Source organism: Mauremys reevesii, linkage group 3 (assembly GCF_016161935.1).
Source record: "Mauremys reevesii isolate NIE-2019 linkage group 3, ASM1616193v1, whole genome shotgun sequence".
Lineage (NCBI taxonomy): Eukaryota > Metazoa > Chordata > Testudines > Geoemydidae > Mauremys > Mauremys reevesii.
This window is the reverse complement of record NC_052625.1, coordinates 204,751,137-204,764,414: the sequence shown is the minus strand read 5'-3', so window position 1 is coordinate 204,764,414 and position 13,278 is coordinate 204,751,137. Positions and strand designations below refer to the sequence as shown.

General features: G+C 56.4%; 1 long non-coding RNA gene across 1 annotated transcript; it reads left to right on the top strand.

The window, feature by feature from the left end:
* The first annotated feature begins 7,507 nt into the window (after window positions 1-7,507).
* LOC120402096 lies at window positions 7,508-13,051 on the top strand. The gene is made up of 4 exons (XR_005596975.1): window positions 7,508-7,613; window positions 8,127-8,279; window positions 8,891-9,000; window positions 12,638-13,051. It is a non-coding gene; the product is annotated as an uncharacterized LOC120402096 (long non-coding RNA).
* Window positions 13,052-13,278: the final 227 nt, after the last annotated feature.

The following is a 13,278-nucleotide window of genomic DNA, read 5'->3' as shown; positions in this document are numbered from 1 at the left end:
AATCCAGGAGTCTTGAGTTGTCGCACTAGCAACCTAGTTATGCTGCTGCTTTGACATTCCCCGTGTATGAGGCAAATTCATTCTCTTCTCATCACACACACGACACCCGAGGAGAATGAATCCGCCAGCTGGATTTTCCTTCACCCTCCTTGCAAAGCAGGGGTCACCTCCTCCCCTCTGGGAACAAGAGCCTTGCTGGGGAACAGACCTGACTGCCCTGGTTTGCTGAGTTTCAAACAGGTCCCCTAAGCAGCAGCAGTAATTGGGCTTGCAGTAATCAGAGCTGCAAGTGATCAACTGATGGTGAACTGGGTCTTAGCCCAAAGGCCTTCACTCTACTGCTGCCCTGTGCTGCTTTTTCTACCCTGCTCCCAGCTTGGGATCCTTTCCTCTTCCACCCTCCTGGCCCTGGCACTCCCCTCTGCACTGGCTTCCCATTTGACTAGCCCAGTTTGGGGTTCTGCCCTGATAGTCAGAGCGGGGCTGCCATGGAGTTACTGACTCCACAGAGAGCCCCCTGAATGGGAGCTGAGCAGGGGCAAAAGAAAATGCAGGCCTGTTATTTACCAGGCTGCATGTGGCAACAGACTATATTGGTAAGGGATGCAAGGAGAGTGTGGAGTGTGCAAGCAAACTGCGCACGCACACACACACACACACTCTAAACTTAATCAATTTAAAAGTTTTATTGGGGATAATTACAAGGGGTAAGGGAGCAGCGTATGATTAGCTAATAGAATTAATGAAACTTAAAACACACAATGACTAAAATATCTACTAACAATATTTATAAACAAAGATGCAGCATTTAGTAATAACTGATACTTACAAATACAAACCAACGCATAACGACCGGCAAACGTAGAAACTCTGTTTGAAACACGTGAGCGGAGAGAGAGGCTTCGAGGTGATCAGGCTCGGTTACGGGTGTACACAGGATACACAGGATTCGTTTTTCTTTCTCCTCTCCCTGCCTGCACATGGCAGGCAGGCCATAAAGTACCCACTATGACATCATAGAAGTGTCATAGGGGACGGGGCCCAAAACCTGTTTGTGTTTGTTTCTGATTGGCACAAGCGAAGTTAACACCATGTAGGGGAGCAGGTGCCTTAAAGTCTGGCTTCGCCCCCAAAAGGTGAGGAAATGCATATTGCCTTAGAATGCGTACAACACTGAATGACAAAAGAAGAGGCCAGGGCAATACCAGTATGGGCAAGTTCTATAGGATGCAGACAGGAACTCATCTCAACACCATGGAGTTACTGACTCCACAGAGAGCCCCCTGAATGGGAGCTGGGCCTGGCCTGGGGGGAAGGAGAACCATGTCCCTTGGGAGGGGCGCTGATACCCTGCTCCCAGCCTCCCTCTTGGCCAGATTTTCCCGGCCACTGGCATTGAAGCCCAATATTTTATGCTGAAGTTCGTGGTTGTATGTTAACTAGGTAACACACGGGTGCAGCAGCAGCAAGCATCCCCGAAAGGTGGAGCCCGGCTCGCTCCCTGGCTGCCAGTATCTGCCAACAGCTGTGGTCACTTCTGCTCCCCCGAGGGCAGGGGCAGGGCGTGGCTCTGAGTCGAGGAGCAGAGGGGAGCTGCGGTGTTCTGGTGCAGAGGGTGAATAGACCGGGACCCTGCCCCATAACCAGCCACCCGCTCTGTGGAAGGAGCAGCTGGCGCAAACCAGGGAACAGAGCTGAGCAGTGGGGCCTAGTGCACAGAGCAATGGGCGACGGAGCACCTGGGCTCTGTTCCTAGGGTTGCCAACTGTCTAACCGCCCATCCCCGAACACCCTTGCCCCACCCCTGCGCCTTCTCTGAGGCCTCATCCCCGGCTTCCTCAGTCGCTCCCTCTTCCCCTCCCTCCCTCCCTTTCACTGGGCTGGGGCAGGAGGCTGGGGACGGGAGGGGGGGTGGGGTGCAGGAGGGGGTTTGGGCTCTGGGAGGGAGTTTGGGTGCAGGAGGGGGCTCAGGGCTGGGGTAGAGGGTGTGGGAGGGGGTAAGGGGTGCAGGCTCTGGCTGGGTGGCGCTCCTGGAAGAGACCGGCCGGCTTGTAGGCTCAGGGGTGGCCATGGGGGCTTTGTGCGCTGCCCCTGACTGCAGGCACTGCTCCCACAGCTCCCATTGGCTGTGGTTCCCGGCCAATAGGAGCTGTGGAGTCGGTGCTTGGTGCGGGGTCAGCACATGGAGCTCCCTGGCTGCCCTATGCCTAGGAACCAGAGGGATGTGCCACTCGCTTCCGGGAGCCGTTCTGAGCCAGAGCGGGTAGGGCGCTTGCCTTACCCCCAGGACTTTTAGCAACCTACTAAAATCTGGGAGATAGAGGCCGATTCTGGGAGACTCCCGCCAATCCAGAAGGGTTGGCAACCCTATGACTGTTCCTGGCTCCCACCCTGACCTGCCGGCTGACCTTGGGCATGGAGTTCCATTCTCCGTGCCTCAGTTTCCCCATATGTATAATGGGAATAATGATCCTGACCTCCTTTGTGAAGTGCTCTGAGAGCTCTGGATGAAAATCCATGTGCAGCCAGGGGCTGAACATAGAACTCATTGCAGCTGCTCTGAGCAGAGCTGCAAACCAGATGCCTCTTCTCCTGCAATCAACTAACTGCGGTGGCCCCGCTCTGCCCAGGGCTGGCCGGAGGCCGGTGCAAACAGGGTCCAGCCCGGTGCGAGGGCTCCCTGCAGTAGGAGAAGTGCGGCCCCTGCTGCTTGTCCTGGGAACTGCGCTAACACTTGCTGCTTTGCAAAGCTGCCGGGTTCTGCGGCCGTTCAGGTGAGTCTGACTGTGTCTAGTGCAGTCTCCCCATGGGGTGCTGCTATTTCCTGGGGGAGGTGAGGCGCGGGCATCTCGGGCGTTGTATGGTCAGTGACGGGGCAGTGCATGGACAGAAGCTGGCATGGCACGGGGGCCGTGGACGGGCAATGTACGGACCGACGCTGGGGAGCATTGCATGGGGGAGGGGAGGCACAGACAGAGGCTGTGTGGCATTGCACGAGGGCTGTGCATGAGCAGAGGGTGTCTGACATTGCATTCTGACATTGCATTCTTTGCTGCTTCTGACATTGCACGGGGGCCGTGGAGGGGCGGTGCACAGGTGGAAGCTGTCTGGCATTGCACGGGGGCCGTGGCGGTGCACAGGTGGAAGCTGGCTGGCATTGCACGGGGGCCATGGAGGGGTGGTGCACAGGTGGAAGCTGGCTGGCATTGCACGGGGGCCATGGAGGGGCGGTGCACAGGTGGAAGCTGTCTGGCATTGCACGGGGGCTGTGGAGGGGCAATGCACGAGCAGAGGGGCTGTGGAGGGGTGGTGCACGAGTAGAGGGTGCCTAGCATTGCACAGGGGCTGTGGAGAGGCATTGCACGAGCAGAGGCTGTCTGGCATTGGTGGGATGTGGAGGAGCAGTGCGGACAGGGAACAGAGGCTGTGTGGCATTGCACGGGGGCTATGGAGGGACCGTGCACGGGTGGAGGCTGGCCGGCATTGCACGGGGGCGGTGCACGGGTGGAGGCTGGCATTGCACGGGGGCGGGCGGGCGCTTTGCACAGCCGTGCAAGGCTGGACGCGTTGTCTGCAGCAGCCCAGACTCCCGCTCCCTGCTGCAGTGCAAACCCTGGGCTGGGGCAGCCGGTTGCCCCGCCCTTTCCCCGGGGAAGGGGCGGGAGCAGGGGCCGCGCAGCCCCGGGGAAATTGCCCTGGTGGAATGGCCGGCGGAGGAGGAGGTCGGGCTCCCCGCAGCCCCGGGACGGAGCCCCGCGAACGCCCCGTGCGGTGCCCCGGGCAGCCCAGGCCGGGCGAGGTAGGTGGGGGGGGGACGGACCCCGACAGGAGCTTTGAACCTGCGCTCGCGCGGAGCCCGGCTCGGCCCCGGTACCCGGGAGAGCCCCCGCCCCCCCTAAACAGCCCCCCCACGCTGCAGCGTTTGGGGGGGGCGGCAGCCGGCGGTTTCCGGGGGGGGGTTGTGGGCATTGGACCCCCCGCTGCAAAGAGCGCGCGGGGGGGGAAGCAGCGCGAGCCCGCACCGTGCACAGCCGAGCCCGGGGGGGGGCTGGTTGCGGTGAATCCGGGGGCACCCGGCGCTTCGGGGGCAGTTTTTGCCCCAGTGAATCGAAGATTTAACCCTCCCCAAAGGGCTCCGGCATCGCTGCAATTGTGCTGGGCACGTGCCATTTCCGGGCAGGGGGGGGGCTAGTGCCCAGCTCGTCACCTCAGAGCCCCCGAGCGAGGAGCTGAGCGCCCCCGAAATCAGCCCACGCCCCCGCAAGCGCTTGGCCACGTGGCCGTGCAGGCCCCTGTCCCGGGTGAATTGACTTTAAATCCGAGCCAAAGACAGCGCCAGGTCTGAGGGTGGTTTAAATCAGCAAGCGGGAGCCTCTGGTTCAAATCACTGGTTTAAATCTTGCTTTGCGTTCGGCGTTTTAGTTATTTTTCCTAAAGACACATTTGATGCACCCTTAAAACATGTTGATTTGCAGTGAACTAGAGCCGTTCTGCTGGTTTTTTGCTAACCACTGTATCTGTACACATTTATTTAAGTAATTGCAAAGCTTAACTTGCATTTATTCGATTCACAATGTTTTATTTGTTATTCTATTGGGAAAATGATGAATGCTGCATTTCTGAGTTACTAGATGATGATTTTATTATTTGGGTTTGTTTCAAGCTCTATTTTGATGGAAATTGGAATTCAATTAAAAATGTGTAAAACCAGCATGTAAATGATATTTGGTCTTATTAGTTGAATAAAACTACCTCAAATGTGCTGGACAGATGAGAGAGAGAGAGAGAAGATTAAAACATGTTTCTCATTTAAAACTAACCGATCTATTAAAGAAAAGAATATTCTCTTTAGTTAGTGAGTTGAATTGTTTCTGGTTGTCTTGTGCTTCCAGATTTCAGAACTAGCAGTTCTTTTTCTCATCCTCCCACAGCTAGTTTTTAGTCATGGATTGGAAGAGGAAAACAACTCCCCAGTCAGCTTCTTAACTTTGAATGAACCAGTCATTGAACTTCCCTTGTTGAATAAACTAAAATGAAGAAAATATTCTCTTTGCACTTGCAGAAGAGGCAACTGCTGTCAAAAGTTGGGGTTTAGCACATCACCAAACTCTTAGTTCCAGGTGCTCAGACAGTAACTTCCACCAGTTCAGTGATTTCACTTTCTCTAGAAATTCAGGAGCAAACCCTATACTGCTTAATGTTCATGTGTTTAATTTAATGTCAGTGATTTGACTAGACTGTAGTAAGTTCAGGCCTTAACGGAAGGTGCCATAATTTCAAAGGGGGTGTATTTTTAAAACAGGTGTATTTTTAATTTAAATTTAATTTTATAATTTAAAACAGGTGTATTTAATGTAAATACAAAAATCCAAATGAAATAAAAATCGGATTTCTTGTTTTAAACCTAGATTTTTGTCCACTCTGCTGGTGGGTCTTTGGAAACCAGCCAGGAATGAGTGTGTACATGTAAGTCAAAGAATTGTTATAGTTGTTGATGTTTAAAATAAGTGGGGAAAAGAAAAGAGGGTGGTTGAGGGATCTAAAAAGCCCCTGGTCCTTTAATGAAAGGAGCCCAGTCTTTCTGCAACCTGGAAATTAAAGGAGGCTGGAATTCCTGTCTGAACAATTGGCTCTGGTCTCTCCCACCCGTTATGGGAGTGTCAAGGTGGTGAGCTCAGCTGTTATCTTTTATGGACCAAGTTCTGTTGGAGGAAGGTCCAAGGTGTTGGACCACAGACAGCTCTTCTCCAGGTCCGGGGAAGGAAATGGGAGTGTTTGCACTCAGCATGAGTTGGGACAGATAGCTCAGCACAGGGGTTAGCCTGGTATGCAGACGGGGTTTCAAGTGGGCCCTTAGGATTTTGCAGGCAGGTGTCTGTTATGAGAGTGGCTTGTAGGCAGGGGGAGTTTGGCTCGTGCTTCCTGTATAGATCAGAGGCTTTGAAATTCAGCTGGGAACAATTGTGGGGCGAGGAGCTCTGCACAGAACAGGCCTGGGGTTCTGCGTGTTAGGAGCTGGGCAGGCCTTGGGCCGCTGGGGGGGGCGGGTGGTATCAGTGCCACCTTGGATTATTGTGATGTGAGACCTGCTGGTGGTGGTGTCTGCTGCCGTGAATCGGGATGGTGACCAGGGCAGGTGAGAGAAGAGGGGCTGATGCAGAACAATCTGCTTCTGAGATGCTGGTTCTCTTGGAGCTTTAAGGGGAGTTTGAATCCCATCGTGAGTCTAGGCTGCATGCCCAGTTTTGCTCCTGGACTCTCTCCTGAGTGCCATGGTGGGTGTCATAGTAGCTTAAAAGCCCTGATTGTGTGTATTAAATTTCCAGAGACAGCATGCAGGGCTCAGCGAGGTCTCCTGGCATTGCTTTTAACTCCAGAATACAGACTCCAAGGAGGTCTGTGCACAGATGGCTGCAAAAGGACCATTGAACAATCTCTGGTCCTGAGTGTCGGCTTGGAAGCACTGTGGGTGGACCAAGAGATGAGGCAAAGATCGCAAGGCTGACTTTCCAGATCTGTACTGTGGCACTGCTGAGCCTGGCTGCCTCTACTAATCCTTTTGCCAATACATTTTAATCTAATTCATTCATTCATGTCGCTTGTGCCCCGTGCCTCAGTTTCCCCACTGGCCAACCCCCCCCTTCCCCTCTTTACCTAGGAAGTGAGGGTAGATCAGGTACAGTTTGCACTTTGCTTTGGAAAAGCTCATTGCCAGGATTCTGACTTTGCATTCTATCTCTGAATGCCCAAAGCATGTTCTGTGCTGCCTGCAAAACAAGTTAAAGGCATGACAGGTGCCCTGGAAAGTGTAATTTAAATCGCCTCTTTTCTCCAGACCGGAGGAGCTCTGTGGCGCTTGTCGCTTCCATGAACAGAAGTTGGTCCAATAAAAGTTACTTGCCCCATCTTGTCTCTCTTTTTACAATTACTGCCCCTTTCTATTCCAGGAGAACCTTCAGATGTTAACATAAGAACGGCCGTCCTGGGTCAGACCAAAGGTCCATCTAGCCCAGTATCCTGTCTACTGACAGTGGCCGATGCCAGGTGCCCCAGAGGGAGTGAACAGAAGAGGTAACCTGCGTTGTGTGAAGGAGTACATTATTTTGTTTGCTTTAAACCTGCTGCCTATTAATTTTATTGGGTGACCCCTAGTTCTTGTGTTATGAGAAGGAGTAAATAACACTTCCTTATCTACTTTCTCCACACCAGTCATGATTGTATAGACCTCAATCATATTTCCCCCCTTAGCCGTCTCTTTTCCAAGCTGAAAAGTCCCAGTCTTATTAATCTCTTCTCATACGGCAGCCGTTCCATGCCCCTAATCATTTTTATTGCCCTTTTCTGAACCTTTTCCAATTCCAATATAACCATATGTCATTGTGCCTGGCACTGCCATAAAAATACAGTGTCAAGCTGTCTAGAGCTTTGGGACTTGAGTGCCAACCTCAGAGCAGACTGCAATGAACCCAGGCACAAACCCCAAACTGGCTGTGTTTTTCTGTACTTAGATTTCACCAACCAAGTGTCAAGTGTGAGCTCCTGGAGCCCTATGACAGCATAACCATGGAGTCCCAGACAGTCCCCATGGGAATCGGGTCTGTCATGCCACCCAGGTGAGCCTGCTTTTGTGATAGACGTTTTCTTACATCAAGAATCACAACAATATTCAGGTCATTCTTCACACAACATGCAGTCAACCTGTGGAACGCTTTGCCAGGTGATGTTGTGAAGGCCAAGACCATAACAGGGTTCAAAAAAGAACTAGATAAGTTCATGGAGGACAGGTCCATCAATGGCTATTAGCCGGGATGGGCAGGGATGGTGTCCCTAGCCTCTGTTTGCCAGAAGCTGGGAATGGGTGACAGGAGATGGATCACTTGATGATTCCCTGTTCTGTTCATTCCCTCTGGGGCACCTGGCATTGGCCACTGTCAGAGGACAGGATGCTGGGCTGGATGGACTGCTGGTCTGACGGAGTATGACTTTTTATGGCCTTTGGGGCTAATCCAAGGTCAACAGACAGGGACTTCTTGCTTCTGCTTAGAAGTCTTACCTGTTGCCTGAAGTCCTGCAGCGTAAGGGTGACAATTTCTTCTTGACATGGATTTTTATTCCCTTCCCCCCAGAGCTCACGCTGATGGGACAAGTGTTTGTGCAGGTCTCCTCTTCGTCGGTGTGGAGGGAGCAATCAAGAAAGTCCTAGGTCCACTGATGGTCCACAGCGGCTTGTGTGGTGTCTGTGGCCTTCTTGTGGTGGAGAAGAGATGACACCTCTTGTGGTAAGCTAGCACTTCACACTTGGGAATGCTTCTCTCCTGATCGGGGGGCTCATAGTTCTAGAGCAAACCCATAAATATTCCCTTACAGCATTGGGATACAGAGACCATCAGCGAGATCAATGCAGGCAGCAGCTCACAAGCATTTCAGAAACACTAACCACATTGTTACCACCCTAATACCTATTTTAGCAGTGCTAACGCACAGGGGAGCCAGGCTGGGTTCCAGCTCTGCATTTCCGTGAGGCCAAGGGGCCTTGGCGTCAGCGGGCACCTGGTGTGCCAGCATCCCATGCAGTCCTGGCCCCTAAGAGTTTGCCGTCTGCAGATGGAGGGTGGGGAGGAAGGATTGCAATGGACAAAGGATTGGTCGGGGGTTGTTCAGCACACGGCATGATGGGTCCAGGGTGTGGTTCTGTCGCTGGGGGGCTTGTTGTGTCCCCCCCTCCACCCCAGTCCTGATCAGATCCCCTGGCTTTGTGCCTCTCTGTCCTTTTGCTGCAGAGATTTGGAGACAGTCTCAGAATCATTGGTCAGTTTCCCTCCCAGACTCTATTAGGACCGAGGGGAATTGGGAACAGCTTGTGCAGTGGCTTTTGTTTTTTTAAGAACAGGTGTCGAGTCTGACCCGGAAGAAGACCCAGACGCCCGAGGCCCTGTCCTGAGAGCTTACAATGCGACCAGGACAGATGGGACCTGCTGGGGAGCCCAAAGGAAGGAAGAAGTGAGTCTTTAGGGGGGAACTGAGTGTTGCATGAGGCCTGGTGATGGGGCCGGCCATGGGCAGTGATTAGCCAGGGACGGGACCCTTCTCCCCAGCCTGAGCAGGGCAGTTCCCCAGCCTGTCACGTCCAGCTCTTTGCTTGCTCTTCAGCACCATGGCCAGGGGCCGGTGGGGTGGGCTGGGCTACTGCAGAGGGGCCTGGTGGGGAGGACAGGGGAGTGTGAGCAGGGCCGGATTAACTTTTTGTGGGCCCGGTGCCAAATGTTTGTAGGCCCCCATTGGGGAAATAGGGCATGTGATGGGGGGCGAGCCGCAGAGCGAGGGGCCGGTTGAGGCAGTGAGGCGCAGCGGGACTGGCCCCACTCAGCCCAGCACAAGGGCCCTGTTTACAAACCCACAACTGCTAGACGCACACTGGCCCGTCTAGCCCTGCGCTGCCAGCGTGCCCCTTGCACACTGCCCCCCTGCCCAGTTCCCTGCCCTTATACCAGCGCCCCCTCGTCCAGAGACTTCCCCTGCAGATCCCCATGCCCAGCACCCCTGCCCAGAGACCCCTCCCGCTGGCCTCCCACCACAACTGCACAGCACCCTGCACACCATACCCCCACCCAGCTCCCTCCCCCCCCACAGAGCCCCTACTGTCCGGCCTCCCCTTCACAGTCCCACCATCACAGCTGTACAGCGCCCCATGTTCCGGAGGGGATTCTGCATCAAACTCTGTGTATGATATTTTAAAATTCAGATTTTTTTTTTTAAACAATAAATAAATGTGGAATCTCCACCCTGGCAGTGGGGAGCACAGGCCACTGGCTGCCTGGAGGTGGGAGATCACCCTGCAGCCTCCCCACCCCTCTGGGACAGGGACTTGGCAGTGAGGCTGAACCGGACCCTGACAGAGCACAAGGGCCGGGCCTGCCCCAGAAACACCCTGGGGCCCTGCCCCTTTTGCGCCAGGTGTACCAGGTGTGGGCAGGGAGGCTCAGTCCAGCAGCAGGGACTTAGTGTGGGGGGATCCAGGTGGGGGTAAGAGGGTTCTGTGGGGGGCAGTCTGGGTGCAGGCAGCTCCATGGGGGATCTGGACGCACAGGGAGCTGCCAGGTGCAGAGGCAATGAGTCTGCAGGGGGGACCAAGTGAAAGTGGTTGGAGCTCAGTGGGGTGGGAGGGGAGTCTGGGTGCAGGGGTGGGGTCTGGGTGTAGGTGGTTGGGGCTCAGTGGGGTGGGAGGAGTCTGGGTGCAGGGGTGGGGTCTGGGTGTAGGTGGTTGGGGCTCAGTGGGGTGGGAGGGGAGTCTGGGTGCAGGGGTGGGGGTCTGGGGTATAGGTGGTTGGGGCTAAGTGGGCAGGGTGTCAGGGGCTCATCGGGGCGGTACAGATACAGGGAGGTGGGGGTTGTCAGGGTGAGGGTTTGATGGGCCTGCTTAACAGGGGAGCCCCAGCTGCTGCCAAGGGGATCCGCATGCTGGGCCCCCGTTTCCCCTATCCCAGGGATCGGCAGCCTTCGGCACGCAGCCCACCAGGGTAAGCCCCCTGGTGGGCCGGGCCGGTTTGTTTACTTGCTGCGTCCGCAGGTTCGGCCGATCGCCTCCAATGGGGGCTGCGAGAAGCCGAGGCCAGCACATCCCTCGGCCCCCCCTGCTTCTTGTAGCCCCCCCATTGGCCTGGAGCGGCGAACCGCGGCCAGTGGGAGCCGCGATAGGCCGAACCTGTGGACGCGGCAGGTAAACAAACCGGCCCAGCCTGCCAAGGGGCTTATCCTGCCAGGCCGCGTGCGGAAGGTTGCTGATCCCTGCCCTATCCCCTTCTCTTCCCCATCCCATGCCCACCACTCCATCCCAGCCCCTTCCTTCCCCACGGCCTCTGTCCCCCTGCCCCGCCTGCCCCACCCCGGGCACTCACTGTTACACAAGGTGAAGGGTGGCTCCCAGCACAGGAAGGGAGCTCAACCAGCACGAGGACCCAGAAGGTCGTGTCCAGCTGCAGAGTCCAGGGAGCTGAGCAGCACCTTGTTTTCAGCCGGGCTGCGCGGCTCTGCAGTCAGAGTAGGTATGTTCATTCCACCCCCTTCCCCAAGGCCCCGCCCCGCCTCTTCTCCGCCGCCTCTCCCCAGTGGCCATGCTGTGCTCGCGGCAAACAGCTGGGAAAAGCAGGGGAGGGGGAGCTGGGCGGCCCTGCTGCAGCAGGAGCCTCAGTGCCAGCAGCACCAAGCTTCTGCCCCCGCAGGAGAGAGCGAGGGCGGAGAAGAGTGGGCCTGGCCGGGGCCCCCCTGGAGTGTGGGTGTGGCGCCATGGTAAATCTGCTACTGGGTGTGAGAGGGGCCTTTTTCCCTCTCGTGGGCCCGGACCAGCCAAGCCAGATGTCAGGGACCCTTAAAATGCAGATAAACTAAATACAGCCTGGAAGAGCCCTGTGCAGCTCTCAGCGTGTCTCCCTCGCCAGTATAAGATAATACCTCCCCCACCTTGGATCTCTCAGCCGAGCTACAGCCGCTCTGCATCCGACTCAAAACGTGGCCTTTTTATAAAGAGACGAGGCGGGGGAGGGGGAGCAGCGTCACGGTGTCGCTCAGACCCTGGGCCCGACACAGCTACACCTACGATGCAGACAGCAGTGTCACCGCCTGTCTCCGCAGTCAGCTCCGTTGGGTGCTTTGTAAAGCAGTGAAGCTAAACAGCAGGGCAGTTCTTGCATTCGGGGGCTGCTCGCTAGGTTCCCCTGCCTGCAGTGCTGGGTCGGGTGGCCCTGGCTGGGCTGGCTCTGTGTGTGAGGCCCGTGTTATCCCGATGCGCTGGTGCATTCTCTGGGGTGCCCGGCTGAGTGACGGTGTCTCCCATGAGCCGTGTGATTGTTCCCAACCCCCTCCTGCGTGCGGAGATGTACGGAGAGGTAGCTGCGAGGTGGGGCCTTACCGAGCTAACACAGGGCTGGGGGACACCGCCCTCCCCCGGCGCACTCCAGTCAGTCTGGAGAGGAGACCAGGAGAAGTGGGTTTTGTGCAGGGACTTGGAGCAGTCCAGGGAGGGTGCCTGCCACGTGGGCGGGACCATCCCACACCCGTGGGGTTGGCATAAAATAGATGCGAAGCCAGGAGGGGGAGGAGGCGGCCAAGGAGACAGGACGTGAAGGAGAAGCCGGAGGGGCACGGGGTGAGCTGAGATGGGGAGTCCCTATCTGTGCAGAGCCGTGGGGGAGAAGGCTGGTGTCAGCGCACCGGAAAGTTGTGGGGCTGTGTATAAATGACGTAAGGACCCACCCGGCCCCAGTGCATTAATTCCGTGTCGTTGTGTTGGTGTTAAAGTGTTACGAGGGGTGGGTGGGTCTTGCAAATCACCAGAAACCGTGCTGTGTAATTTACGGGCAGCCCTGCGAGTGGATGCAGGGGCCCGAGGGGTGGCGGGGGGGACAGACAGCGTGAGCTGGGGGAGAAGCGTTTGGGAGAAGATGGTGCCAGGGGATCCAGACGGGGAGGAGGTTCCAAGCGTCCTGGGGAGCATTGAGCAAGGCTGGTGAAGGAAGGAGGGTCCCAGGAATTGGCCATACCTGGCTGGTGGGGGGCAGAGGTGGAGAGGGGTCAGTGTGTGCTTCGATCTAGTACCTCCCATTCCTCTGAGACCAGCACACAGACTTGCCATTTATTGCAGGCAAAGAAAGAAACGTGCAGCCGTGATCCCCGCCCCCACGCCTGCAGCAGGACAGAGCAGCCTCTCGGACGGGAGCGGACCGGGCCTGGCAGCGCCACGGGAGAACTGAGATAAGGACCGCCTAATAGCATTGTGTGTCTGCCGTCTGTGGGGTGCGGAGCTGGGGCAAGGGCAGCGGGAGCCCTCTATCGAGGACAACCGGGATTGCAGCTCCTGCGTGGCTACGTTTGAAGAGCGCGGGCGCTGGGAAGCTGGTCGGACGGGAGGGGCAGAACCAGAGCATCAGGGACGGTTCTTGGAGGAGTGGCTGCTCTCTCCTGGAGGGAGGGACTGACCGGGAGGGGAGAACACAGGAGTATGAGCAAGGCAGGGTCACCCTGTAGCTGCTCTCCCTTCAGAGGGAGGAAGGGGGAGCCCACGCCTGGTTCTCAGCTGTCCTGTTGCCCGAACACCTGGCTGCTAGCCGCCTGCTCCAAGCACCACAGAATGCTCCCAACCCTCTGTGCAGCAGCAGGTAGAGGCGTGTTGTCTGTTGTACAGGCAGGGAAACTGAGGCACGGTGACTTGGTGGTGGAGCTGGGACTAGAACGCAGGAGTCCTGGAGCTCAGTCCCCTGCTCTAACGTCCTTCGTGTCTCAGGG